Source organism: Lepidochelys kempii, chromosome 1 (assembly GCF_965140265.1).
Source record: "Lepidochelys kempii isolate rLepKem1 chromosome 1, rLepKem1.hap2, whole genome shotgun sequence".
Taxonomy (NCBI): domain Eukaryota; kingdom Metazoa; phylum Chordata; order Testudines; family Cheloniidae; genus Lepidochelys; species Lepidochelys kempii.
Genome location: NC_133256.1, coordinates 217615124 through 217642390, shown reverse-complemented (window position 1 = coordinate 217642390; position 27267 = coordinate 217615124). Strand labels below are relative to the sequence as shown.

At 43.9% G+C, this 27267-nt stretch overlaps 1 protein-coding gene across 7 annotated transcripts in view; it reads right to left on the bottom strand.

Moving 5' to 3' along the window:
* TSPAN9 (tetraspanin 9) overlaps positions 1 to 27267 on the bottom strand; it is a 266949-nt gene that overhangs the window by 170700 nt on the left and 68982 nt on the right. For 4 of the 7 annotated variants that reach the window (XM_073314331.1, XM_073314301.1, XM_073314310.1 and 1 more), the window contains exon 2: positions 19068 to 19148. The exons of the other annotated variants lie outside the window; for them this stretch is intronic. The gene's annotated coding sequence lies outside the window, so the exon portion shown is untranslated. The remainder of the gene's footprint in view (positions 1 to 19067; positions 19149 to 27267) is intronic. 7 annotated transcript variants of the gene reach the window in all.

Sequence of the window (27267 nt, the reverse complement as noted above, 5' to 3'; positions counted from 1 at the left end):
GTGAGTGCTGGACAGGAGCAAGAGGAAAGCATGCAACCAACTCTTGAAAGTGGAGATGGAAGATTGTGGGGAGCAGGGAGATAAAGAGAGGATAATACCACAGAACAGGGGAAGGAAGAGACAGATGGCAATAAATGCCTAGAGAAAAAGAGTGACAGGGAGACACAGGCTAAAGTGAAAAGAGCAAGGGAGTGAGAAGCAAACAAACACTGCTGCCACATCTCAGGAAGAGAGAAGGAAAGGCTGTGACGGGAGAGGGCAGAGACAGAGGCTAGGTCACTGGGGGAGACTTTTCAGTAAGCCAGGCAAGGGGAGAGAAAGGGGGAGAGCAGGAAGAGGGAAGACATTTCCTACATGTTTGTACAGTGCCTAGCACAGTGAGGCCCCAATCTGACTGAGACCTCTAGACATTTCTATTTATTATGTGTATTACTATAGCAATGGGAGGGAGGCAGCTCAGAAGACAAGCCGTGCTTCATGGAATAGGGTGGGGGGAAAGATGATGTGGTCAGGTCTGGGGTACATGTTGCAAGCCGTGAGGAGAGAGAGAAGACTAAGGCGTGGGGAGGATTTGTAGGGGGAGAGCAGCAGGTGTAGGGGGAGCAGAGAAGGCAGCAGAGGAGGGAAGAGAGGAAAGACGATGTAGTGGTGGTAGAGGGAGGGAGAGAAAAGAGACACAGCAAAGGTAGAGAGCACGAAGCATGGTCAGGTGAGAAATCAATAAGGCAGCGAATGGCAAGCAGCAGTACAGCAATGATGCCAAGTAATCAATGTGGCAATTAATAGTTAAACTATCTGCAATGAATAAGGCAGTGGAACCACAGGCAGAGTAAGTTGAAAGCAAAGGATTAAAGTTGGCAGGAGTTAATAAAATGAAAGACAAAGAGCAGGCTGCGTGGAGAATGGGGAAAGAATGTCTGAGGAAGTTCCAGTTGTGTCATGCACAGCTGGTGCCGAGCAGAGGGGCCAGGGACGGCAGCGGTGACAGAGAATGCAGGCTGGGTAGGGACTCCAAGGGGGATAGGGAATGCATGTGAAGAATCGTACAATAGACAATTCACTGTTATTGAATTTTCCTACATGTTCTTTAGGCCCCAATTTAAATGTTCTATTAGCAGCAATCTAACAGAATGTTGTGACGGAATTGGAGCAGGTCTGTAATAATTTATGAATACTGTATGTTGACCTGATTATTGGAATGTTTGCTGGATGAACATATTGGTTTAGTTTAATAAGGAAAAACAAGCAGGAAAGAAACAAATTAGCTCAAGATAAGCCACTTCTCTGTGAACACTTGAGTGCTGTTAAGAAACAATGCAAGGACAGGGGAAGACCTGCACACACAGAGATCAAAGGGAATATAATAGTTTAAAAGTGGACTCTCTCAAAAGAGGGGAAAGATTTGTTCAGGGGGAACCACCCTGAAACACAGCGCCCTGCAGGGGTGTCTGAAGAAGTTAAGACTGCCTAGGTTACCATCAGGGGATTATAAGCCTTCAGGTAAGATAGAGCTGCGTGAAGTGTTGTTTTAAAATCCATCTTCTCTTATGCTTTGTTCCTACTGTGATAAATAAACCAGCGTTTGCTTTAAGAAGTCTGCCTGGTCACTCTCTCCATCACTGGTCACAGACTCCCTGGGTGACAACCTGCTATGTAAGGACAGTTAATACACAGAGTACTGCAGCCCAGGTCCCGGACTCAGAATGGGGTAACTGTGAATTTCCACTGCAGGATAGGTAAAGGCATGAGGCCTGACACCTGAGGAGATGTACTCAGAGAGACCAGGAAGGGAAGACAGGTAAAAGCTAGCCCTGTAAGAACAGCAAAAGGCATAATCTAGTGGTGTCTTGGTTTCCCCATCCTTAATAAATATTTCTCACTTGCTTTGAAGATGAAAAGGGCTAAAGGACTCATTACAGTAGCTATCAGCAAACATTACATAAATCTCTCCTAGTTAGAATATAAAATATTGGAAATGGACCTATGTTCATTTGGGTATACAATTAATAGCTTTTATGCATACAAGTTCGGTGCACGTTTCTTAGCCTTCACATGCTTCTGTACCTGTTGTTTTCCTTGCTTTGTATTTCTTAAAAGGGAAAATGAAGGCCCAATGCTTCGGCTTTGTTTGAAAAGGCATGAAAGCCCCAAATGAATGTAAATGATTTCATGAAAATGGAATAAAAACAATGACATTTACACATGCGCCGTGTAACAGGGTAGCTGCCCCAATAAATGAAACTGGGCTCAGTGCTCCTGTTCCAAACTAGGGGCTCCCAGGTGGGTGATTTAAGAGAGCTGGGCAGGGCAGATCCTGGGGGGTCTATAAAACGTCAGTCAGAAGAATGGCATGAGAGGATAGCTACCAGATCCAGAAGGTGGATCCTGGGAGAGGGCTGAAGGCAAGAGGAGCAGCAGAGGAAGATGCCTGCTGGCCCTACACCAGAGAGCCGAAGCCAAGGGCCAGAAGGAGCTGAAGGAAGAGGGAGCCGCAGAGAGGCTTACCCGCTGATGTCTCCTTGCTGGATAGCTGGACCCCGAGGAACAGTGAGAGGACCTGGGGGAGAGAGGGAGGCTTCCTGGCAAGGATGCTCCCAGCAGAGAGACGTGGGGAGTTCCCGCTGGGAAGAGCGGGGCTGCATCCCAGACAGAAAGGCTGGGGCAGCTGTCCTGGCTGAGAGATGAAGGTGTGGCAGAAGACACGGGTATGGTGAGAACAAAGCCAGGTTTTAAAGACCACATGCATTGGGGATGATATGGACTATGTTTTGGGATGTTTGGTTATGGACTATTTGCACTATGTTTGATAAATTACATTGATGGGCTAGAGCAGTGTTGCTCAACGATCAGTCCGTGGACCAGCGCCAGTCCGTGACAGCCTCCTTGCTGGTCCCTGAGATCTCCCTGACACAGTTTAGGAAGGCAGCAAGCCGGTCCCTGATATCAAAAGGGTTGAGACACACTGGACTAGAAGATAAACTCATATGGAGTTCTTGGGGACCCAAGAGAGAAACTAAGGCAAGGGGCCACTTGCCGGGCTGCCCTACGGCCACAAGGGGGTAACCGGGAGGAAGCTACTTGTTTACAGCCCTCACTGTTGGAAACCCAAACACAACAGCACCATGTTTAATGTGTTAGAATGAAAAAAAAAAAAACCCTGCTGATTTGTTCCACTGTCCAAGCATTTCACAGCAGTGGAGTGCAAAGTATAAATGGGCAGCACAAAATTGGTGAACAGTGATTTTGATTTTTTAAAATATGTTTTAATGCTTGTAAGTGTTTAGTAGCTGTGTAACTGGATGTCAGGCTACATAACCCTTTATAGAGATGCAGAGCTATTCTGCCAGCTCACTATGGCAGCAGCATGATTACGGGAGTCTCATTAGATCCACTCAAGAATAACATCCAGAACCTCTCTAGCCTTTGCTACGCTAGAGAAAGTTTGCAAAAAATTCTCATTGGTGATAACACTGGTACTAGCGACATTAGAAGCCCTAATGTAGAAAGGGCTGCAGGTGTTATCAACAGCAAGACTTCTGAGGCAAAAAGGAGCTGGAGGGAGGGACAGGAGACTCTTCTGGAAAAACCCAAATTACACTGCACAGGAGGAAGTTTAGGGACTCATATTTGCAACTAGAGTTCTGTCTTAGGGTTTGCTTATTGTAATTTATAATCAAGGAAAACCAAGAAAAGGATTTGAACAATATCCTTTGTGTGTGCTGGTGAGGAGTGGGGTGGGGACACCACTCATTTACACACAGGTACCAATTTCTTTTTAAATGATTTTGACCTTAAACATCCCATTCAGAGCCCAGAATCTTTTCCCTTAAACTGGAAGCCAAAACTGCAGCTGAGAAAATATAAGCAGGTACTCTCCCTACACAATTTATTCTAGGAGGGGAGAAAAAATTCAACGCACAAGTCAGCAAAGTCTGCCACAAACATTTCAGAAGTTAAAGAAAATAACCCTGGTCCAGTGCTATTTGCTCTGGATTAATTTAAAATTTAGAATGTGTCCCCACACACTTGTACATTCTCACCACATTCAGGGTATAGTATAAGTGTACATACAGTGATGGATTTACAGTATTTTACTGCCTGCTGCCAGCAGGAACACTAGGCATAAAGAAATTAAAAGCCCCAGAGATATTTTTCCCAGTGATTTGCTTCTCATGAGATGTCCTGCAGCAATATTTATTCTTCAGTTAAGTCCCACATTTGTTTATTACTCATCCTACTCAGAGTTACCAAAATGTAGAGTTTCACAATAAAAAAAACTTGCCTCGTGTCTTGGAGACCAAGTCAAACCAAATATGTCATTTTCGGCCTTCAAAAATGCTGGTTTGATTTTCAATTATTCTAACAGACAGGGAGAAAACAGATAACAGATTCTTGCAAAGAAAGAACATTTACATCATAAAGATTGTGGGGATTTTTCAACAAAAAAGTAAACCCAGACAAGGAAAGGCTGTTCTGGAGGGTTGTAGCTGCTTAGAAACCATGGCAGTGGGCACAATATAAATGTCTAGAGTCAACTGGCTAGGGGGTACACAGCTAAGAAATGGGAGGAAACTCATGAGGGAAAAGTAAACTCAATACCCAGAAACAGTGAGATCTAGTCGATTGTGAAATAGGAGTGGAGGATATCTGCATTCCTTGAGACATTTAAAGCTACAATGGATAAAGCTCTAAAATGTATATTTTAATAAGTAATTCTACAGTAGCCCCTGGGTGGGATGGAGGGGAAAGATTAGGGGTCATTATTATTTGTATTACAGGAACACATAGGATCACAACTGAGACAAGTGCCTCATTGTGCTAGATTCTGAGCATATCAACATATTTTAGGCACCTATCTGGCCCCCCACTACTGTAGTATCTGATCACTTCACAATCTTAAATGTACTTCCCCTCAGTATTCCCCTGTGAGGTATATAAGTGCTATTATCCCTATTTTATAGAACAGATGTTGAGGGACAAAGCAACTAAAAATGCATGTCTGCATTGAAACTTGTTGTGAGTTTTGTGTATCCCCATTAAGTGACCCACAACGGTTGCACGAGCAGTGTGTACAATTATGCTATTGTCTCCTCATATCTTTGAGGCCACAGTGACACCCTGAAATAGGCACTAAGAATTCTGGTCAGACGTCCCATGGTGCATAGCTCCGCACTATGCTGTATGCATTCTGGGATTTTTCACACTGCAGAATACCTATTGGACGGCAAAGGAATTATGGAGCATTAGGTCAAACTACATAATGCCCATGATTCCTCTTGTTTCTCCCCATCATCTATATGGCTTTTGCGAGACAGAGCCATTCTCAAAGCACTCTCAGGCAACACGGAGGAAATGCCTGCGAGTGCTGCCACTCTTACGGAGCTGAATATAAACAGGTTACTGCAAGCAGGTCTAAATTCAATGCAATAACTTCAGAGCCTGCGTAATACGGGAACCAGAGCTGGAGGAGGCTGACACCGACACTTCTGCTGTATCTTCTCCTGGAGTAGCTTCAATATATGGAGTGCCACTTTGGGGCTTAGCCAACTAGCACTGACTGGTGGAATAGGATAGTGCTGCAGACCTGGGATGACCGGCACAGACGGCAGAACTTCAGTAGGTCAACAGCTGCTTTCCTAGGAATCTTTGCAGAACTCGCTCTAGAGCTGCAGCAACAGAATGCCCACTTGAGAGCTCCCTGAAGCACTAAGAAGAGCACAGCTGTGGCTATCCAGAAGCTTGCCACCCCCAACTGCTACTGGTCAGTAGTCAATCCGTGTGCTGTTGGTAGATTAACCAGCAGGGCTGGGCAATGCATAGGAGGTTCCTGATGGATTTGCATGATTCGGATTACCAAAAATTGTATTGCGGCCACGTGCCTATTCTCTGCTCCCGCCCCAAAGCCTCAGACTTCATCGACAGAAAAGGGTATTTCTCCACGGTGCTGCAAGGCCTGGTCCATCACCATGGAAGATTTATCAATATTAATGTGAAGTTGTCTGGAAATGTCCGTGACACCACAATCTTTAGAAACTCTGGACTGTTTTCTCCACTGAGGAATGAAATATTTGCTCCCATGTTTTCTACGGATATTGATGGAGTTGCCATTCCTCCAGTCACTCTGGGACACGCACTTTACTCTCTGCTATGCAGCTTTTTACTGGACACTGGGATAGGGAAAGGACCCATTTGGCTATACCCTGTCTGAATATACTGCCGAACGACAGTGGAAAGAATGAAAAGAAAAGAATTTGAAAGAATGAAAGGTGGATGGAGGAGCCTAATTTTGAGGCTGGAAGCTGATGAGAAATACCTGACTCTTATGATAGCTGCTTGCTGTGTTTTGCACAACCTTCGTCAGAGCAGAGGAGAGAGCCTTGTGGATGGATCGGAGGAGGAGGCTGGCAGACCTGCTGAACACTTTGAATAGCTAGAGAGAGGGCTCTCTGTAATGCTACAACTACTTACGGATACAGAGTCAGGGATGCATTGTGCTCATTCTCTCAGGAGCGGGGCCACTTGTGAACAACATATAAACTTTTGCATAAGATTTTATTCAGGACTACTGCACGTGTATTAATGTGTATGTGCAATGTTGCAAAGCTTTTATCATGTTTCATGTGGAGATTTTAGTACAGAGTATGTGCGGATTATATTTTAGCGCATATGTGGGTTTTATGACAGCAAGGGCATTTTAAAGAATTAAAATACAGAACCATTAATGCAAAGCCATTTTCAATTAATTTTTAATAAATAACAGTGAATGCACCAATTTAAACATAGGAAACAGTAAAAACATTATTGTATATGCATAACAATGTGCAACGATAAAGCTAATTAAAAACATTAAAACAAAGTGAACTGTGCAGAAAAGTTTGTGCTTTAAAAGTCACAAATTACTGTATGTAGGGAGCTCAAAAATGTTCTCTGCATCTTGGGGCATGGGATGTTGACAGAAGGGCATCTCCCATGTGGGTGAGGGAGCTAAGAGGATCACCCATTATCCACAATTTTTTGTCCTGTAGCATGGAATGCCTAGAAAAGGCCCTGTTTCTGGGCATTGTTACCTCCGTGCTCTGGAACACACTGTATCTGCCACAGATGCATAGGCTTGGCACAGTCCCTGACCAGAGTCACCATGTTCTCCAGGAGGGTTGTTTACCTCTCCATCATCTCCAGAAGCTGCATCTGTGAAGACCTACCCCTTTCCCTGTCCTGTTCTCTCTCTCCTTTGCCATGCTTCAGGAACCCTTCCCGCTGTTCATCCATCTTTTCATCCATCTCTTGGGATGTGAAAGAGAGTTCTTTGAACACGTCATTGCTTGAGATCCTTGTCCTCCTACATTGACTGAACAGACATTCACTCAATGTTAGCACTACTTGTCCTTGGTCGCCACAAGGCGTCAGCTGCTATGAAGAGAGAAAAAAAAACAACAAATTGTTGTCCAAATTTTAGTATCCTTGCCAACTGTGAGAAAATGTTGCTTTTACCACAGTTTTGGAATTCCATTCCCAGAGGCTCTTCTCTATCTTCGGTAAGCTTGGAGACGGTAAGACATTTCCACAATCTTCCCCGTTTTTGTAGGATCCCTGGGCCTGTGGTGGGAGGAGGCAGGCCCCTGGTGGTTGTTGTGGTAACTTGGGGGAGTAATAAATGCCAAGTGGGCTGTGGGTGTTGGGGTGGCAGGGACTATGTAAAGGGTGCAGCAGAGACAGCATGTACCTCTGCAGACTGACGTTGGGATGGGAGTAGGTGGGTGAGGAGGCCAGCAGACTGAGGCTAGTAATTCCATGTGCACTTCCATAGGCGGTCCTTACTTTGTTGAACGTTATCCTCTGCCACTACAACAAAAGTGCCTTTCCTTCAAACCATCTCCTTGTTAACCAACCCAGTGCCACCATCCTGGCTGGGGTGAGGGGAGTCAATAGAGGTGATGCCCAGGTGGGAGAGAGAACAAACACACACCACGGTACGGGGGGTGGGGGATGACACAGCAAGCTTAAGCAGTGGTTGTGTGTTTGCATATCTGGGGGGGAGGGGGCGGGGTGGATGGAGAGTTTGTACACTCTCTGGAGTGGCTGCCATTTGAGCAACACGTGTGGAGAGGATAAAAGCCCAGGTAGCGGAGAGACCAACATAGTAGCACCCTGACAGTACCCAGAAGAAAGTTGTTTTAATCCCCCAATACAGCTGTATTATATAGCACAGTACTTACCAGAAGTGGTCCCCTCCACCGTTTGGATCTCCAGTGTGATCCATGTGGTTCCTCCACCTATGATTCAGGGGGCCCCAGGACTGCATTTGCCTATTGGTTCACCAAGTCAACAAGATCCTGGATTTTGGAATCAGTCGTCTCCTGGTTTGCATCCTGGGGGTTTAGTTGGTGGAGTCCACAAAATAGAATGGTTTAGTGGCAGGATCGCTCCAAAATACATGGTCGAGAGCTTCACAGTAGTTGCAAACCCTGTGAGCTCTCCAAGAGGTCCTATTATTGTCCTTCACACTTTTGCAACCCAGCTGGAGCTCCTTTCCCTTCATCTGGTACTGGTTTGAGTCCTGGTGGAACTTCCTCTCATTCATTTGTTCAAATAGCTGCTTGTATGTTTGTGCACAGCAGTGACTAGAATTCAGATGGGGTACACTCCTCTCTCCACAGAGCAATGAAGTCAGGAACCTCAAAATGAGACCATGCTGAAGTACAAGGCATGGCTGATCAGCAATATCACACAGGTTTATGAACTTCCCACAAGCTAGAGTTGCAAAGGACAGCACCTGACTGCATAGCAGCATTTAAAAAGGGAGGTAACGTCCAGTCAGGATAACCCTGGGACAGTATAGAGCACCCAGGATGACCCAGGTAGCTGACAAAGCAGCATGCAATACTGGGCTTGGCGGATGTGCAACAGTTGTTTCAGGATGGGGCTTCATCCTCAGCTACTAAGGTGTTGCAAGTAAACTCATCTCATCTCTCCATGAACCCACTTCCAAAATGGGTTTAATAACAAGCGTTAAAATGCCCAACGATTCATAACAAAAAAAAGTTATGCATGATATAAAGCAAGGCCCTTTAATGTAAAACAACTCCATTTAACCCATAACAAATTTCAGGCATAGATAAACCCTCAGAGACTCATCCAAGGTCACACAGGAATTCTGTGGTGGAGCAGGCAGTTGAACCCAGGCCTTTGGAGTCCCAGGCTAACACTCAACCCAAACCACTGGACTTTGCTTCCTGTCTATGTACGCATACAGATGTTTCCCTGTGTTGAGTTTACAGTCTAACTAGACAAGATAGACAAAGGCCAGGAGAAGAAAAGTTTTACTGGTATCTCCATTTTAGAGATGAGAAACAGATGTCCAGAGAGATGCAGTGACTTGCCTATGACAGAGGCAGGAAATGAATCCATATCTCTTAGGTCTCAGTCCAGTGCCTTAGCACAGGACCATCCTTCCTTACTGATCCTCGTCCTCTAGGATTCTGGGACTCAAAATAATTGTAAATTACTGTGTAAAAATCCAAAAATTCTTTTTTTCTGGAAAAAGTCTAATGATCAACTACTGAAGACAGACACAAACACACAGCTGAATACATGATTAGTTTTGAGCAAAACTCTGGTTGTGCTGCTTTGCCATTCTACAGAATATGTCCTTGTATTCCTGAGAAGCAAGTACAAGGGCGGGAAAGAGGAGCTAAGGGAATCCTCACTAACCTGAGTGAATATCAGAAATTCTGGTTACGCCTAAAGAAGCACATATTAAATTATTTCCTAGCAAGATCACAAAAGAGAACTAAGAAGAGATGGACAAGCATGTATCGACTCAAATTTTTATAAAAAGAAAAGGAGTACTTGTGGCACCTTAGAGACTAACCAATTTATTTGAGCATAAGCTTTCGTGAGCTACAGCTCACTTCATCGGATGTAGTGAGCTGTAGCTCACGAAAGCTTATGCTCAAATAAATTGGTTAGTCTCTAAGGTGCCACAAGTACTCCTTTTCTTTTTGCGAATACAGACTAACACGGCTGTTACTCTGAAACCTGTCAAATTTTTATGTCTCATTGAAAGGCCTTTGTGTATTTTTTTCCCTCTTTCTCCATTTTACCAACAACAACAAAAAAACTTCTCTTTTCGCTTAACTAAAAACCAAGAATTTGTTGAAGTTACATTTCACAACCAACAGATCCTCTGATCCTCTATCTTCCAAGAACTTAGCAAACTCTTACCATCTCCACAGTCACTCTCCAGAGCTTCCAACATTTGATGATCCTTCCGCTACTCCATCTATGGCAAGTAAGACTGTCTTTTACTGGAGGCTTTAGACTCTGAAGGAGTGGGGGGGGGAGGGGAAGAGATGCGGGTTATGCAGAAAGCATCTGTTACCAATGTAAGAATGCAGAATGCAACTATCACATGGCAGGGAATTTGGCTCAAATAGAAAGCATAAGCCCAAGCATATTAGAGAGCACAGGACACTCCATCCTTAGATACCAAAGGGAATCCAGAGTGAGAACAAGAGAGCACTTAGGTCTAAAAGAAGAAAGGAGATGGTCAGACAGACACAGCAGTTTTATAAGGGAGGCTGGAAAGTGGTTTGTAGCCTTAGACAGGAAGGCTCAGCATATATAAATCATCAAAGAACCATTCACGTTATAGAGAAGGATCAGAAAAGCCATGGCAGACACCCCCAATCTGCATTTGAGAAAGGTCTCCCTTAAAGGGTCAGATTTTCAAAAGAGCTCAGTACCCAACTGCTCCCTTTAGGCACCTAAATGCAGTGATCAGAACTTACCTCCCCTGTGCTCAAATGACTCCATGTTCTCAAAAGGAGCTGCTGGGTACTAAGAATTTTGGAATATCTGGCCATTTCATTTAAAAGACTAAATAGGAGATGGGTCCTTTTGAAAATCTTCCCCAAAATGTTACTACAAAAAAACCCATGAAATACTAAATTAATGCACTGTTAAATTAGAGTCAAATCACAGACGAGCCAGGGAAATCCAGGTTAAATTGCAACCTAAATTCTAAATCCTCTACCATTATATGTTGTAATGTTGGGTCTCTGTATTTATATGTATATGAGCGAACGACATTGTTCTGTTACTGCCTAAACCCACAGAGAGGATAAGGGATCTGTTGTTATTGCTGACTGACAGAGTTCCTCTATAGTTCAAGAGTTAGAGGCCTGTGGGGTGCTAATCTGAGCTTCCATAGTGTGTGATTTACATAGGGATTTTTGTCTTTCGGCAGACATGGGTTCTTTACAGCAGAGGCACTGGTGAATGGGTCTAGGTGAACAGCAGAACACAGAAGTACACAGAATTAGGCAAATATGTCACAATTATAGGTTTGTTCAATGCATTTAGGAAGAAAATCAAGGCAACTGTTGAATAAGAGGGATCAAGAAATTATTCTGGCAAAAATACACAGTAGCTATATCACAGCCTCTGGGAAGAAGATAAAGAGCAGAATGGAACATTAGTTGTTGATTTGGGTGACCCACCTCAAAATGATAAAGGGCCTGGTGAAAGAACACCTAGATTTTAAAAAATAAAACCAAAAAACTACTTTTCAGCCAGCAGCACAGATAACATTCAGCCAAATGTTCACGAGAAGCCAGCAGAGGAAACTGGAGAGGTGTTTGCTGTAGAAAAGCAATCTTAGTACCATCCTTAATAAGGGAATCCCAGGAAACTGTCAGTTGGTTAGTGCAACATCAATATTAATTAAAATGACAGCATGGCTTTGTAAAATTAATGCCTTCCCAGAGGTGGCTGCATAACAGGGCTACAGATTCCTATATCTGTACTTTCCACAGTGTTTTTGGGTAGTTGGAGCTCTGAGCCAAGAAGGCCTATGAAACAATTTTTTGTGTTACCCTAAATGCAACTGACTTTTCAATGCATGATCACACTACTATGTACAGGGCCAGACAGAGGGTTTGGGGGCAAGTTAACAAACTAATCCTAACACTTTACTGATGCATTTTATATTTAAAGAGGATGAAGGAACATATGGGAAAAAAAAATCTTTGGGCAAATCCCAGCCTTTTGCTGTAGTAGGAGTTGAAGCCAAGTGCTGTTTTGTTTTATAATGGGAGTGTGTGTAACATGTTGTTTTTTTACATGGAAGAGGTGCATGAGACTTATTTTTGGGGGAGTGGAGTACATCAGTGGTTAACACAACACATGGGTAGTAAGGAGAAACCCTTCACTGGGCATCTCCCTCCTGTTAAGGTTTCTTTTGGTAGGTGTTTCACTGAAGCACTCCCTAGCTTGTTTTTAATTATCTTTATGGAGTACAGCCATATTTGAAAATGTTGACCTCATTTGCAATGCATTAGTTTCTCCATCTGTAAAACTTTGATAACAGCACTTACCTACCTCACAGACGGACTGTGACAACTAAGGGCCGGTCTACACTAAACAGTTAGGTCGACATAAGGCAGCTTATGTCGATCTAATTATGTGAGTGTCTACACTACAGCCTTCCTCCCATCAATGTAAGTGCCCTACTACACCAACATAATCACTCCACCTTCACAAGAGGCATACGGCTTATGTCAGTGTAGTTAGGGTGACGCAGTGTCTGTATAGACACTGTCCCCCTTACATTGGCTGTCTAGAACCCAGCTCCCCCCCCCCCCCATAAACTGGAGTGCTGGGCAGCTGGACCCTGCTCCTGACTGGGAGCCGGGGTGAGAAGCCTGGGGGGCTTTCCCCCACTTCCAGCTGGGAGCCAAAGACCAGGCGGCTTTGAACCTTGCTCCCAGCTGGGAGCCGGGGTGAGAAGCAGGCGTAGCTTCAGACCCTGCTCCCAGCTGTGAGCTGAGTGCCCCCCCCCACCTGCTCCCTGCTGGGAGCTGGGCAGCCTTGTCAATTTCACAACTTGGTGAGCCGTGAAATCGACAAGGCTACCCAGCTCCCAGCAGGGAACAGGCGGGGTGAGAGAGGCCAGAAGCCAGTGCAGCTGGACCCCACTCCCCAGCGGGGAGAAGCCTGGGCGGCTTACCCAGCTCAGAACAGGGGGGCGAGAAATCCCGGGCGGGCAGCTTCCCCCCACTCCTGACAGGGAACGGGTAGAAGAGAAGCCCCAGGCGGGCAGCTTCCCCCTATGCCCAGGGGGAACGGTTAGGGAGAAGCCCCAGGTGATTTCCTCCTCTTCCAGCAGGGAATGGTGGGGGGAGAAGCCCCAGGTGATTTCCTCCTCTTCCAGCAGGGAATGGTGGGGCAAGAAGCCCCAGGTGTCTTCCCCCCACTCTCAGCGGGAAACAGGTAGGGGAAAAGCCCTGGGAGGCTTCCCCTACTCCCTCTGAGGGAGCAGGGAGCGGGGAGGAGGGGGCAGCCTGCCGGGAGCCCGGGAGCTGTGGGTCAACCAGACTGGACTCTCAGCTCCCCACAAAGCCCCTCTTAGTTTGGTGGAAAGCTCCTGGTGAGGACACACACTACCGACCCAAGGAGGGTAGTGCGGACATGCACCATCGCAGTAACTGTAAGTTGACCTAGGTTTGTAGTGTTAGTCTGTCAGATGCTATTGCAGACTTAAAATTCATCAGATTGCAAACACAGCCCTTGTCCCAGCTGCTCTTGTTAACGCCACTGCAGAGGTGATAGATGGGGGAGCAGAGAAGGACTTCAAGGACCCTCTCTCTCTCACACACACACAGTGAAAGTGGGGGTGGCGGGGTATGCAGAGAGGGAAAGAGAAAGTGAAAGGGGCTAGGATGGGGAGTGGACACTAGTACTTGCTGGACGATGACAAGCCTAAAGAGCAGAGACTGGGACTGGCTAGGTAAGACAAGTGGGTTTGGAAAAAGGAGCCCGGGGTGGGGAAGAGACAGGACTGAGACAGAGACAGGTTGGAGGGAATGGGGCAGAAGATGACAAGCTCAGGGGGAATGGACAGAAGAGTGTAACCACAAGTGCACACTCCCACAGGGCCTGGAATGGAACCCAAGATGTCTAAGTCTCAACTTTCCTCTGCTGTCAGCAAATATCTGTGAAATCCCCTGCCAAAGAGTGTATCTCATCCCCCTCTAGTGCTGGTCCACACAGATTCTCACAGAAGATGACAACGCACTACTGCTATCAGTTACTCTGTTAGCTCAAGAGGCAGAGATCTGTGCGGTGAATCTAAATGCTCCCATGCTGATGAACCATGTGGGTGTCAATATGATGCCAGAGGAGTGATTTTTTTTTCAGTTTGTTTTTTAAAAATCCTAGAAAATTACACCCAAAAAGAAAGTATACTAAAAGAAAATAAACGTTGCAAAACCAAGTACTCAACATTTTGGAAATACCAAAGTTAAGGCTGCCTGTGCAACCTTAATGGGGGCCCCTTATGTGTATGCATTAAGATACATTCTTTAATTACATGTTCATACACTATTTTTTCCACAGGATCTCTGCTTTGTTCAGTGTACAGGATGGGGATGAAATAGGTTTGTGTAGTGAAGGAGGCTGTTGACTTTTGCAGTGGTCTTCAAACTTTTTTTCTGGGCACCCCGTTGAAGAAAATTGTTGATGCCTGCGACCCAACGGAGCTGGGGATGAGGGGTTTGGGATGTGGGAGGGGCTCAGGGCTGGGCAGAGGGTTGGGGTGCAGGGGTGAGGCCAGGAATGAGAGGTTCAGGGTGTGGGAGGGGGCTCTGGGCTGGGGCGGGGGATTGGGGTGTGGGAGGGGAGTCAGGGTTCTGGGCTGGGGGTGCAGGCTCTGGCGTGGGACTGGGGATGAGGGGTTTGGGGTGCAGTAAGGGGTTCCAGGTTGGGGGGGGGGAAGACTCAGGGCTGGGGCAGGGGATTGGGGCACAGTAAGGGGTTCCAGGTTGGGGGGGGGAAGGCTCAGGGCTGGGGCAGGGGATTGGGGCACAGGGTTGGGGCGTGGACTTACTTTCGGCGGCTCCTGGTCAGCAGCGCAGCCGAAGTGCAGAGACAGGCTTCCCGCCTGTCCTGGCACCGTGGACCGCGCTGTGCCCTGGAAGCAGCCAGCAACAGGTCTGGCTTCTAAGCGGAGGCGTGCAAACAGCTTCACGCGACTCTCACCCACAGGCACTTCCCCTATCCTGCAGCTCCCATTGGCCGGAAATTGGCCAATGGGAGTGCAAAGCCAGTGCTCGGGGCTGGGGCAACGAGCAGAGCCCCCTGGCCCCCCTGCCTAGAAGCCGGACCCGCTGATGGCCACTTCCGGGGCATAGTGCAGTGTCGGAAAAGGTAGATACTAGCCTGCCTTATCTGGGCAGCACTGCCAAAGGGACTTTTAACGGCCCAGTCGGCAGTGCTGACCAGAGCAAGGTGACCAAGTGCCTTACATGCCGTGATCCAATACTGGGTCGTGACCCACAGTTTGAAAAACTCTGGTTTATCGAACACCTGCCTCATCTGTTGCAGAAGTTGGAAGATGTTCAGTGAATGAGGCAGGGGATTGCAGAAACAGAAAGGATGATCTCATAGTAAAAGCAGCTGAATGCTGCCCAGAAGAACTGGATTCTATCCTGTCTCTGCCACAGAGTTCCTCTGTGATGTTCCGCAAGTTGCTTCAACCAAACTTTTCACATGTGGTCACTAATTGTGTATTCCTCATTTTCTGCGTGCCTGACCTGAGATCATGAGGTCTGATTTGCAAAAGTGCTGAGCACCCACAGCTGCAACTGAAGTCAATGGGATCTGTGCTTTGAGCATATAAAGTGCTACCTAATGTGCAGAACTCTGAAAAATCAGGTCCTGGGCATCCCAGATTAGGCACCCTATATTAGTAGATACTTTTGTCCTTAATTTTCCTGTGCCTTAGCTTCCCATCTCTAAAATGGGGACAATACATACTCATCTCCTCGGGTGCTATCAAAATAAATTCTTTACTATTAGTGTCTGAGTGCTTCATAAATATTAATGAGCCCCACAGAAAAGCCTGTTAGGAAACTAATACTGTATTCAGAGCAGGGGTTGGATAGTGTGCAGTAAATAAGGCTTGTGGCAATCCATTGAGCAGTGGGGCAAAAACAAATTCATAGTCAGCTGCACACTAAGTGAGCACTGTCCATCCTGTGCACTGAATGAGGTGGTCCTGGGGAAACAATAGTATGTGGTCACTTAATTAAAGAATGTATTTTACTGCATCTGTACAAGGAGGCTGAATAAAGGTTGCACAAGCAGCCTTAATTCTAGCATTTCCCAACTTTTGAGTGCTTGCCTTGGCAACCGTAAGAATGTTATTTTTCATATCGTTTTTTGGTGTAACAGAGTGGTACAGCGTCTTCCCATAATACCAATATATCTGTATCCACACTAGGGGTTGTAACACTAACTATAACATTAGTTTAACTATAACACCAACATAGTTACAGTGGTACAAAAACTGCGTGCAGACCAGCCCTTCGATTTTAACCTGGAGCCATGGCAGTCATTTGTTGTGCACAGAGGAAACAAATTAGAGGGAACATTAGACAGAGAGAGCTCAGTCTCCATGGCCCACTCAGGCCATCTCTGCGAAACCGCCAGTAAGGGTGTAAAAGCAGCAAGTGAGTGGTTTTTTGAATTGCAGTCCCCGTCCACTATGGTCTGGACTGAAACCCATTTCTCTCAGACCACCAAAAACCCATCAGAGGGCCCTATCTTTCAGACACTACCAGCCTAGGCTGGATGCAAACAAGTGACTTAGATACGGGAACTCTATTATTGCCCATTATTGATCACATGAACTGTCTAGCCCTCTTAGATTTTCCCCCTCAAAGTTAAGACAGAAAAATTATCCATCTGGGGAGAGATCTAAGGCAGCATGGCTACTGGGAGTTTAGGCATTGGAATCATCCATGATGCTCTATCACCTGAAAAGTTTCAGAGGCTGTTAGACAGCTTTTGTAAATGAAATCCCATTTCATGCCGGGGTCTGGACTAGGTGCCCCGGAAAGTTTCTTCCATCCTTTAGATTTATGATATTCTTGAACACCATTACTGTCATGTCCATTTTACCACAGTAGTTTTTCACTTCAGTGTATAGTAACTCAGATAAATAGCGGCGATATCTGAAGCACACTTTGAACATAACCAAAAAAAAATTCTCAGCAGTGGCGTCATATCAATGTGCATTAATATAAAAAGTAGCATTATACATCAAATCCTAAATCCTCCTGGTCTTCCTTACAGTATTCACGCAAGTAAGGCAATATGATGATTTTATTAGAAAATAAGAGACAATCTTTCCCTGATGGCAAGATCCTCATCAGATATGCTCACTAACAGCTACTCTCTGGTACAGAAGTTCTTAAGGGTTCTGCTAACAAGATTTTTATTTTTCTTTAAGTTTTTCTGAAAAGACAGACCGATGGTACATAAGCTTCTGGTTATAACTTCTCAGAAAATTAAGGGAGCAGCTAATAAAACCATCCAAACCACCATTTAAAACATCTCCAAGTGAAAAGTTATTTAAATTAAGCCCAAGTTCAGAGAAGATATTTGTTGGTGGAAAAAAGCTTTGATAAGGAGGCACTGACTCCAAGGCCTGGATCTCACCACTACTTTGAGGAGTTATTGGTAATGTAGACAGATCAGGACTACGAATCTTTCTATGGTTTTCATTTGGAAGGGGACTGAATATAATCTGATTACGGATAATACAGCTCCAAGTAAAAGGAGGTTGAGTAAGATGAGCTAGAAAAGGTTTTTTAAATTAACATTTAAGTCTAATGTCTAGTCAGTGACCAAGGGTTTTGGATGGACAGAGAGAAGAAAAAGGGTCACCGGCATCCTGGGGGCCCTGAACTCAGAAAAATAAAGCTGGGACGTTTCCAAAACGACACCACTATCCCCACTCTGGAAAGTTCACACGGCTCAGCTTGGTCATTCTATTGAAGCATCTGATATAGCAAGGGGGAAGGGAGTCAAGGCTTTGGGCTGGACGGAGAGGGACTGTAAAATGCCTCTGATGTATGGCATAATGCCCAGGCAGCTGCTGCACAAATGCCAGAAGTGGGACCTTCCACTGCTTCAGCTGGATCCCTCTTAACGTTTTGAATTACAGATGGATACCTCACTTTATGGGATTCTGTTGGAACACAGGAATGCAGAGGCTGCTGCCACATGTGTCCTCATCATTCTAGTTTGAAGTCGCTGGTGGGAAAATGGTAGCTAGGTAGGTCTAAAATAATGGCTAAGGAGTGTGTTTTAGCATCTGTATATTTGGGGTTCCAGAAATTAATTCTTTCTGCTACTTCAGACACTACAGCAGGTTCCTGTTAATCTATTAAATGCAAAAAAAAAACAAAAAAAAAAAACCGACAATGCAGCAGTAAGACTGAACAGGGTTTTTTGGTTTTGTTTTTCATTTTAAAGATAGAAAGTAGAGAAGTTAAGGTTCTAGAGCAACACAATATGAATCAGGAATTGTGCAAGTTAAAGTACACAATCTTACAGGTTATCTGCAATTTTTTTTAAAAGTGTGTTATGCCTGTTTTTGCTTCTTTATGATGTAAATAAGACAAGCTTGGTCTTCTGGGTTTTGATTTTTTAATGTTTTACTTTCTTAATACTTTCAAAATAGCAGGAAGAAAAAGTCTGATATTCCCTGTTTTGCTGGAAGCCTTTCTTGCATGACTCCCTTTAATTTAACAAAAATTTATTTTCTCCCAATGTTTTAAAGTGTTTGCATTACATAGGTATTAAAAACAGAGTGTACAGCTTTTTAAACAGCCTGAATTAAAAAAAAACCCTCTTTCTAATTTAACTAAATTTCAACTTCTTTGGTACGCTACCCGTTCTCTACTGATCAAAAGATTCTTGCAAGGTAGAAAAGAACTGAATTTCTAACGTAAAAAATCAGGGAGAAAAAAAATCTAAAGGCTTTCAAGACTTCTTTATACATTATAAACCAGGAAAAAATGTACACAAACATGATTTTCCTCCCCTTTGCAGGTCCCCTTTAACATAGCATTGACATAGCTTGTAAATTCTATTGCTTGCTTGTTTTCAAGAAAAAGAGAACAAAATTGTCTATGAAGAATTCAACATAGTTCCAATAAAGCTTTCAAGCTTACACAGCTCATTGAAATGAATGGGGTTGGAGAGGGATGGAGTCCTACCTTTCACCACAGCTACTGTTGACTGGAAATAGTTTGCAAGGCTGGGGTAACAGGGCAGCAGCACATCTGTTTATCTCACAACTGAAAAAGATAAACATTTATTTTTCCTAAACAAAAGGTCAGAGTTTACTGAATGCAGTAAATGAGAAAAAATCTGGGGATTAGTATGAGAGAACGTTAGGCAGGGGTTATGATAAACTGCTTGCAACTTTAACTGGAAAGTTTGCTACCAAACCCTATCAAATGCCACAGTTATCTTCTACAACTAGGTATTCCTCTGGTCAATGTAATACCAATCTGAAAAGCATTACTGTTAGAGGTCTGGTAAACCCAAAAATGGTGCTCAGAGCCTTTTGCCCTTCTTTAATGCTTTAAAGGAAAGGTACAAAGAAAGTCCACTCCAACGCTCATATTGGTAGGTGAGTGGGACAGTGTGGAAGGGGGCAATTTCCTCTCATGCTTTTTGCTTGGCACACTACTTGCACTCAGGGCTACCCTGACCTTTAATATGGAGGTGCTGCCCAGGGAACCAACAGGCCTTGAATGTAGTGTTTGATCTTCACTGGAGTTGCCAGGGAATTCCCCCAGCTGCACCTCACTCCACCTTATGTGTATGATGTACAGACACAAGGCTTCTGATCGATCACCAATGTGGATCTTGACTGAGCAACATTTGGGCACCCTCTGAGCTCCATTAAAAAAAATTCCTGTTCTGCAGGAGTGATTTGAGAGAAAGTTCTTGTGGCTACTGAACTGGACTAGAACTCATGAGATCCAGGGTGTACTCCTCATTTACTGTGACCTGATGCAAGTCACTTAATCCCTCTGTGCCTTGTTTCCTCGCCTGTAAAACAGGGATAATGATACCTCCTTTGCTCCACCTTTTGTCTGCCTTGTCTATTTAGTCTGTAAGCATTTTGGGACAAGGACTCTCTTGGATGACTTGTCTTCACTGCAAAGTTAACTCGGGCTCTTACTTGGGTGCACTGCCCTTCATCTGGCTCTCATGCACACAGAAAAGCCTCTGACCCGAGTTTGGTGGTGCTTTACACCCAGGCTAGCTGGCCCATCCTGGATCTATAGGCTAAAGTCCGATTGCTGCTTACAGGCGGGCTGATAACCGCCCATTTTACAGTGAGGACTCAGGCTAAACCACTCAAGGGCCAACAGTCCTCCAGTACCTTCCCACAATTCCCCCGCTCCGTGTACCCAAAAGGACAGACAAGTTCTCCTACAATTCACTGGGAAATAATCAGAGCGGCTCAGTCTACTGCCCCACAAAGAACCCTGGGATGTGCCCCAGGGGTCCTAACAACAAACACAAGTGAGTGGCGCACCAGTGTGGACACAGTTCAGTGGACGTACTAGAGTCTGGCTCTGCAGTGTGGCCACTCACACCCAAGTGCTGATCCCCTGTGATCATCTACAGTGAAGACACACCCTTACTATGTGTGTACAGTGCCTAGTACTGGGGGCCAATGATCTTTGTTGGTGCGTTTAGGCGCTACTATGCTATAAATAAATGTTTTATTCCCCACCAAAAAAAATACTAACACTAAGCATAACAAACAATAGTCAATTGTGTTGTCTATCATTTCAGGCTGGATAAGTGTTCAGTGTCTCAGATTGGAAAGTACAAAAAGGCAGAAGCAACAGGAATTTTATGCAATCTCGATTTTCCTTTTGGTTATTTCATCACGTAGGGATACATTATTAGAAGAAGGAGAAACCGCTGAGAGCACTACTGACAACTGCTCCCAAATCCTCTGTTGTGATCCATCACTTGACAGCACCTCATCTTCTTGTGCAGTTTTTTTTAAATAACATAGCTGTACCCTGAACAAAAGGCTCAACTAATATTCACTCGTTCATTTTATTAAATTGTGCTGCCTAGTCAGCACCCTATAATCATTTTAATATATGGGATGTGGCAGTTCAAAATAAAAGTCTTCAATTTATTCTAAGTTACAGCATGTTGGGCATAAATCACACAGTGCTGGATATTCTGCATGATAATGTGACTTAGAAAACTACCGATTCTTGATCCTAGCCTGTACTGCAGACTAAATGGTTGGAGATTTATTTAGCACATTTATAACACCCCAGTTGGCTGGCACTGTGTGAATAAAATCAATACAAAACATTACAATCAAAAATAAGATCCTGCTAGCCCAAACGGGCTACCAACCAGAAAATGAGGATCTGCACAAAGGTAACTAGTGCTGCCAACTCTTGCAATTTTACCATGAGCCTCACAATGTCTGGCTTTGTCTTAAAGCCTCGGCTCCTGGAATCTATGTGATACAATCTCAGCTTTAATTTAAAAATAAAAGTTTCTAGCCCTCAAGCGAACCAGACCTCAATCAGCACATATTTTTCTAACAGGTGCCAACTGATCCGGGGTGGGCGGTACAGCACTCTGTACAAGACAGTTTCTGCATTGACAAGCTTGCCGTCTAACTCAATAGACAACACTTGGAATCTTAGAGGATGGTGCTAGCTAGGAGTTTGGGAACTAAATCCTGGCCCCCCTTGATTTCAATGGAAAAAACTTGCATAGACTTCCTGAGGAGTCAAGCTTTAAGCATGTGAGTTTTACTGACACAAATTAGCATGTGCTGGCCTTGTGGAAGAAGTAAAACTTCAAAGGTATTTTAATGAAGATAGGTTTCAGAGTAACAGCCGTGTTAGTCTGTATTTGCGAAAAGAAAAAGAGTACTTGTGGCACCTTAGAGACTAACCAATTTATTTGAGCATAAGCTTTCGTGAGCTACAGCTCACTTCATCGGATGCATACTGTGGAAACCGATGAAGTGAGCTGTAGCTCACGAAAGCTTATGCTCAAATAAATTGGTTAGTCTCTAAGGTGCCACAAGTATTCCTTTTCTTTTTAATGAAGATAGTGGCAGATGGCTGCCACTTTTACAACAAGTGTTCTAGAGTTCTCTTGGTCTGTCCCATCACGGGATTCGTATACACATACAAGCTCTGATTTGGAGTGGGAAGCATATTACCTTCAATAACGTACTTTGAGAACTTTGTCCTACAAGTTATTAAGCAGTTTAAAGAATAGACATTATGGATACAAATTGGATTACTCTCCAACAGACACTGGGATTATTTATATTGTAAATTTTTTCACACATTTATGAAAGCTCAGTTAAAGTATTTTTAGAAAACTAACTAGCACAATATACAATATTAATTGTGCAACTGGTAATCACATGCAGACATTATCAATATTTCACCTTAAAAAAGTGTTAAAAACCAAAACATCTTATACAAAGAACGGTAAAGGTCAGAAATTGTTATTGACACAACTATGGTTATTAAAGGCCAAAATTAACTTGTTTGCTTAAAGCTAGGCACAAAAGTCCATATTTAAGCTTGATTTCTAAAGGTGCGAAGTATTCACAACTGTCACTGAAATCGTCTCCCAAAAGATGCGTAAATATGGATTCAGGTGCCAAACTTTAGGCACAAATGTTCAAAAATGTTGGCTTCATTTGCAGATCAGTTGATATAATTCCACATTCCAGCTATCTGAACCACATTCCAGCTATCTAGGAATATGAGAGAAAACTGTACTGAATAATATGAATTTTTATCACAGAAAACTGGCGCGGGGGGGAGGGAGAACTGCTTCTGATCACACCTCTGGCTTTAATGTTTACTACTAGCACTGCAAATATTTCATACTCAAACTCAAGTGGACAGCTCTTTAAAAAAAAAGAAGAAGAGAGATATAGCACTGTAAAAATTAAAGGTGAAATGCTGGCTCCACTGAAGTGAATGGGATTTTTGCCACTGACTTCAACAAAGTCAGGGATTTCACCCTGAAAAACATAAGATTTCAAACCACACTACATGTGCTTGAATTCATTAAAACCAAACATTATAGGACTCAAACATTAAACAGAAAGGAAAGCCAGAAAAAACTAGGGATCCAGTGATCAAACTTAGTTTAATATAAAAGATTAGTGGGGGAAACCATTTTAATTATAACACACACTGTGATTAAGTGACAAGGCACCGCTTTAAAAAAGGGGTAGGGGGAAAGGCACATTTAACACACACTCCTCTTGTCGATCCAAATGAGACGAATCCATCATCACATTCTAGGGGTTGATTATTCTTGGAGGTTTTCTAATGCTGAAAATAAAAGGGGGCACTAATGTTCATGAGGGTGACAGAAAACCTAGCAGAGTAAGAAATTTTAGACGGAGAGTTATTTACAGATATTTTCCTGTGAGAAAAGAATGGAAAGAATGTAGCTGGGACCATTAACAAATCCACTAGAATACCGGTCTGTGCATTATAGTCAGTAGATTTGGTGAAGGGGGATGGGGGGAGTAGAAATCCAAACTTTAGCATGTAATCAGAAAAATCCTGCTTTAGAAATTTGAACCAGCAGCTAGAAACATGTAACATAATAGAGAACCCTCCTTAAAGGTACCCTACTTCCACAGGCATTAGAAACAAGAGAGCGCTTATACTGCATATGTGAGGTCTATGACTACAGCCAATGAAATACTGAAAAGCTAGCTGAAATAAAGCCAGAGATACTAAATCCTTTTATTACCCTGCAGGGACCTATTTACAAAGAAATGACATGAACAAAATCTGTGTTTCCTTACCTTTTTGTGTGAACGGTGCCGCAATTCATGTGTGCAATTCATCAATAAAAATGTTGACAGAAGTTTAAATACATGCACACCATTAAACAGAACAATAAAGATTAAAAATTAAATAAAAATGGCCTAAAGTGACATTTTGGGTTAATTCTCTAGACCTATTTCTGGAGATCTGGGTTCAAATGCAGTAATGACACAGTATAGCTTGCCTTTTGTATGGCATTTGATATGGTTCTGCAGAGTGTTCTCATGGGGTAACTAGAGAAATGTGTATGCAACAGAACTACTATAAAATGGGTATACAATTAAAAAAACAGAGAAGCTATTAATGGTTCAGTGTCAACTAAGAGGAAGTATCTAAGGAGGTACAACAGGGGATCCATTTCCAGTCCCGTGAATAGTCAATGATGTAATTGTCATCTGAGAGAATGGAATGGGGAATATATAAGAAAGATCAGGGGTTGATACAAAGTTGGGAGGGACTGCCAGTCCTTGGGAGGACAGGGTTAACCCTTTCCCTGCTGCTTAGCATACTAGCTACGTGCAGGCACAGAAAAGCTCTTCCGTTACTTCCCAGTACATCAGGTATGTCACTCTGTAGTGCTGATGTTCCACTGTAATATCAATGCTGCCAGACGCAGCACACCACCCAGAAGCTGCCACAGAGTTCAGCCAGAGAAAGGCTTAAATATAAAGTAACTATAAGACAAACTGGAGAAAAATGGGCTGAAACTGAAAAAGAAAAAAAAAAGACAACTGAACAGTAGGATTTGGGATTAATAGTTATTGAAGAATATTGGTTTGACAGGACTAAAACAGTCAGTCAACAGGAATCAACAATGAGACTTCCAAAAAAAGGGCATTTGTCATACTGAACTGTAGCAACAGAAGTACCAATGTGCAAAGCAAGCCAGGTAATTATTCCTCTCTCGACAGCACTAAATTAGATGTCAGTTGCAGTGATGAGTTAGTTTAGGTGCCACTTGTTTCAAGACTGTCTTCACAGATGCAAGAAGTTTTCAGCTTACTTTGTGGGAATGATCAATCATACCAGCTACAGCTTCAGACCCCCAGAATCCAATGCTGGGAAATAAATCAGTATCATCTTTAACCAAATGTGGGCAAATCATGCAGCCAGCACTGAAGAAATACCTGCCACTCACTTCTGAATCAGACCCCTGCCCCTCATGTCTACTGAAAGCCAATAAGAAACAACAAGGTCCATTAGAGAAAGAGATCAATCACCATTCCTTCACAGAACGCTGCCTCCCAGTCATGCTGGAAGAGTCAATAGGGCCTTTTATTTCAAGCCCCCACCACCACCACCACCACTGCTTGGGGTCCATAATGGGGGGTACCATCTAGATCCCTTATAACACAGGGATCACCCAGAGCCTTATATGGGTGGACTCCCCACCCCCTAGGGTTTTATGATGGGGGGACCCCCAGGCCACTATAATCGAAATGGTCAACTTAGGGCCCTTATAGAGGGGGGTACCGCCTCTATGCCCTATAATGGAGGGCACCCACCCCAGGTATTACCATTAAGGGGAAACACATAGAGGTCTTATAATGGGGGAATCCCCAGCATCCTAGAATGGAAGGAGACTTGCTAAGGGCCTAGCTCACCTTCAAGAAAATAGCGCTCAGTGTAAGTGACACGGTCAGCTACCATTCTCTCTATAGTTCCTTTTCTAGGCAAAGTGACTGAGAAGTTGGTAATGTGCTGTCTCCAACAGCACCTGACCTCCTTCAGTATCCTAGTAAAGATAATCTAGGCATGGCCCAACACCTAAATAAATACTTTGCCTCCATTTTTAATATGGGTAATGAGGAGCTTAGTGGGAGTGGCTGGTGGTAACAAGAATATGGAAATGTGAATTGCCACTTCAGAGGTGGAAATCAAATTCAGCTTAATGGGACGAAATCAGGGGGCCTGGATAACCTTCATCCAAAGATATTATAGGAACTGGCACAGGAAATTGCAAAACCAATAGCAAGAATTTTTAATGAATTCATAAACTCAGTGGTTGTACCCTATCACTGGAGAATTGCTAATATAGTTCCTATTTTTAAGAAAGCAGGGAAAAAAGGGATCCAGGAAACTACAGGCCTGTTAGTTTGACCTCAATTGTATGCAAGGTCTTGGAAGAAATTCCGAAAGAGAAAGTAGCTACGGACAAAGAGGTAAATGATAATTGGGATAAAATACAACATGGTTTTAGAAAAGGTAGATTGGTCCGGAACAATCTGATCTCTTTTTTTGAGAAGATAACTGATTTTCTAGACAAAGGAAATTCAGTAGAGCTAATCTACCTGGATTTTAGTAGGGCATTTGATACAGTTTGACAAGGAAAATTATTAGTTAAATTGGAGAAGATGAGGATTAACAGAATAATTGAAAGGTGGGTAAGGAACTGGTTAAGGGGGAGAGTACATGGGTCATACTAAAAGGTGAACAATAAGGAAAGAGAGAGGCTACTAGTGGAGTTCCTCAGGGATCAGTTTTAGGGACAGTCTTATTTAACACTTTCAGTATTGATCTTGGCACAAAAAGTGGGAGTGCGCTGATAAAATCTGCAGATGACACAAAGTAGGAGGTACTGCCAATACAGAGGAGGACCAAAATATCATACTAGAAGATGTGAATGACCTTGAAAAGCGTAGTAACAGAAATAGGATGAAATTTAATACTGCAAAGTCATACACTTAGGGACTAACAACAAGATTTTTTACTATAAACTGGGTACATATCAGTTGAAAGTGACAGAGGAAGAGAAAGACCTGGGTGTACTGGCTGATCACAGGATTACTGAGAGCACCACAGCCATTTAGAAGGCTAATGCAATCCCAGGATGCATCAGGCAAGGTTTTTCTAGTAGAGATAGGGAAGTGTTATTACCCTTATACAAGTGACCGGGGAGATCTCATCTGGAATACTGTGTACAATTCTAGTCTCCCATTTTTAAGGAAGATTAATTCAAATTGAAACAGGTCCAGAGAAGGGCTACCAATATGATCAGAGGACTGGAGACCCTCCCTTATGAGAGGACACTACACACAGTCACATTTCGTCAACAGAACAGTGGAAATGTACACACTGCAATGCTCCTTTCGCCAATAAAATTCTCCTGCTTTGCTGACAAAATAAAACCACGAGACGCATAGAGCTTTTTGCAGCAAAGTTAGATCGACAAAGTATCTGGGTAGACACTGTGCTTGGTTATGTCATGGTAAATGGCCTCCAGGAGGTGTCCCACAATGTCCATCCTGACCTCTCTGGTCAGCAGTTTGAAAATCACTGCCCTGAACCCAGGTACACAGGCATCCTTCCCTCCCCATTTGAAGGTCCAGAAGGCAAAGGAAACAAACCGTCACTCTGGTGCTGCACCAAAGACCTGCGGCTTCTATAAGGAGCTGGACATCATCCTTAGCGGTGACCCCACCTCCACTACCAAGAGCCCCACAGATACTTTGGTGGGACTGGAGACGGCAGACAGTGGAGTCAACCCTGAGGACAAAGTCATGGATGAGAAGGCTGAGTTGGAAGACAATGGGAAGTACGT